Here is a 3,435-nt window from a genome sequence, read left to right on the forward strand (position 1 = left end):
GGGTGACATCATCTTCCCCGTTAAAACACCACAGGGGGTGCCCTCGATATTGAAGTGGTTGCACTCCCCGCATTATGCATATTGACATAACCTCGATTACTGTCAATCCTGATTGAGCCAGCGCTTTAATCCAGTTCATCAGGTAAAGGACTTCTCCGTTGTCTTCCTCCTGGGGGCTCCGTGGGCGCCAACTTCGGCGTTTCTTCAAAGGAGCATTGCTGAACTCAGGAAGACCCCGCCGAACAGGGTCCGGAAGGGGGACGTCCTCCATATAAAACCATTCCGAAGGCCAGTCTTCGGACGTCTTCTTCGGAGTACCAGACAGGTATCCGGTTTCGGCGATGCGCCATATTTCGGCTCCGCCCACTAGATAAAGTGACCCCTTCTGTGTGCGAGGGATGAGGCAAAATAACCTTTTCCATAGCTCGAAATGAGCCTCGCATCCCAGGAATAACTCGCAGAGGGCAACATAGCTGGCGATGTGTAAAATGGAAGCAGGGGTGAAATTATGCAGTTGGAGGCCGTAAAACTCCAGGAGCCCGCGGAGGAATGGATGAATTGGAAATCCGAGTCCCCTTAATAAGTAAGGAACAAGGCATACCCGCTCCCCCCTCGAGGTGCTGGGGAAGCTCTCCGCTTGCTCCCCGCCATTGTAGGTGGCGAGCCCGGCTCGGACAGGAACCATATACGATGTAGGGAGAAATCCCTTGGTCTGCAGCTCGACTAATCGACTGTGTGGGACGGAACACCTCTCCCAATCACCGGGCTTAGGGCTACGGGGGTAGGAGGAGGAGGTGCGGAGGTCAGCCATGCTGGAGTGGATCTTTCCGAAGCGTGCTCCGATGAATTCTCGCTGGGGGAGGATGGTGTGGATTGGATCTAAGAATCCCCATCCCTTTAATAGACAATTTATTTATCTGGCAAGGGGGGCGAATGTAAAAATGCCCTGGCTCCTCGTATTCACTCAACGCGTGGAAGATAGCCCTTATTGGGCGCGAAAGCCAAGAAGCCCAACATTTATGGTACCGGACACTACTTGACAAACGTTCGAAATTTGGAGAGGAACCCGCCTTGCAATGCTGAAGACAACACTGCGCGCCAGACTAATCATCATTGAAGCCTGGTTCAGGGGCTACTGAGGGAGTCCTGGATTAGGGGGTCTCCGGACAGCCGGACTATATCCTTTGGCCGGACTGTTGGACTATGAAGACACAAGATTGAAGATGTTGTCCCGTGTCCGGATGGGACTCTACTTGGTGTGGAAGGCAAGCTACGCAATACGGATATGTATATCTCCTCCTTTATAACCGACCTTGTGTAACCCTAGCCCCCTCCGGTGTCTATATAAAACGGAGGGTTTTAGTCCGTAGGACAACATACAATCATACCATAGGCTAGCTTCTAGTGTTTAGCCTCTCCGATCTCGTGGTAGATCAACTCTTGTACTACTCATATTATCAAGAATAATCAAGCAGGACGTAGGGTCTTACCTCCATCAAGAGGGCCCGAACCTGGGTAAAACATCGTGTCCCCTGCCTCCTGTTACCATCCCCCTTAGACGCACAGTTCGGGAACCCCTACCTGAGATCCGCCGGTTTTGACACCGACAATCACGTTTCACGATACGGAACCACTGCCAAGCCCTAAAACCTCTCGGGAGGGCTGATCTGGAGTCCGTTCGGGGCTCCGGAGAGGGGAATCCGTCGCCATCGTCATCATCAACCATCCTCCACCACCAATTTCATGATGCTCACCGCCGTGCGTGAGTAATTCCATCGTAGGCTTGCTGGACGGTGATGGGTTGGATGGGATCTATCATGTAATCGAGTTAGTTTTGTTATGGTTTGATCCCTAGTATCCACTATATTCTGAGATTGACGTTGCTATGACTTTGCTATGCTTAATGCTTGTCACTAGGGCCCGAGTGCCATGATTTCAGATCTGAACCTATTATGTTTTCATCAATATATGAGAGTTCTTGATCCTATCTTGCAAGTCTATAGTCACCTATTATGTGTTATGATCCGTTAACCCCGAAGTGACAATAATCGGGATACTTACCGGTGATGACCGTAGTTTGAGGAGTTCATGTATTCACTATGTGCTAATGCTTTGTTCTGGTACTCTATTAAAAGGAGGCCTTAATATCCCTTAGTTTCCGTTAGGACCCCGCTGCCACGGGAGGGTAGGACAAAAGATGTCATGCAAGTTCTTTTCCATAAGCACGTATGACTATATTCAGAATACATGCCTACATTACATTGATGAACTGGAGCTAGTTCTGTGTCACCCTAGGTTAGGACTGTTACATGATGAACCGCATCCAGCATAATTCTCCATCACTGATCCATTGCCTATGAGCTTTCCATATATTGTTCTTCGCTTATTTACTTTTCAGTTGCTATTGCTATCATCATTACAAAATACCAAAAACACTACTTTTGCTACTGTTACCTTTTGCTACCATTACCACTACTATCATATTACTTTGCTAGTAAATATTTTGCTGCAGATATTAAGTTTCCAGGTGTGGTTAAATTGAGAAATCAACTGCTAATACTTGAGAATATTCTTTGGCTCCCCTTGTGTCCAATCAATAAATTTGGGTTGAATACTCTACCCTCGAAAACTATAGCGATCCCCTATACTTGTGGGTTATCAAGACTATTTTCTAGCGCCGTTGCCGGGGAGCATAGCTCTATTCTTTGAGTCACTTGGGATTTATATCTGTTTATCATTATGAAGAACTTGAGATATCCAAAAACAAAGATTTATCCCTCAACTAAGAGGGGAGGTAAGGAACTGCCATCTAGCTCTGCACTTGATTCACCTTCTGTTTTGAGTAAGCTTGCGACACCTAAACCTGCTTCTGCTACTTCACCTATCTGTGTTACCGATAAGGATTATGAATTCTCTGTTGATCCTGATATAATAACTTTGGTTGAATCTGATTCTTTTCATGGCTACGAATCTGAAACTGTTGTGGCACATCTTACTAAATTAAATGATATAGCTACCCTGTTCACTAATGATGAGAGAACTCATTACTTTTATATCCTTAAAATATTTCCGTTCTCATTAAAGGGTGATGCTAAGATATGGTTTAATTCTCTTGATCCTGGCTGTGTGCGTAGTCCCCAGGATATGATTTATTACTTCTCTGCTAAATATTTCCCTGCTCATAAGAAACAAGCTACTTTGAGGGATATATATAATTTTGTGCAAATTGAAGAAGAGAGTCTCCCACAAGCTTGGGGGAGGCTTCTCAAGTTACTTAATGCTTTGCCTGATCATCCTCTTAAGAAAAATGAAATACTTGATATCTTTTATAATGGACTAACCGATGCCTCCAGAGATTACCTGGATACTTGTGCTGGTTCTGTTTTAAGGGAAAGAACACCAGATGAAGCTGAAATTCTATTGAATAATATGTTG

Source organism: Triticum urartu, chromosome 5, assembly GCF_003073215.2.
Source record: "Triticum urartu cultivar G1812 chromosome 5, Tu2.1, whole genome shotgun sequence".
Classification (NCBI taxonomy): Eukaryota; Viridiplantae; Streptophyta; class Magnoliopsida; order Poales; family Poaceae; genus Triticum; species Triticum urartu.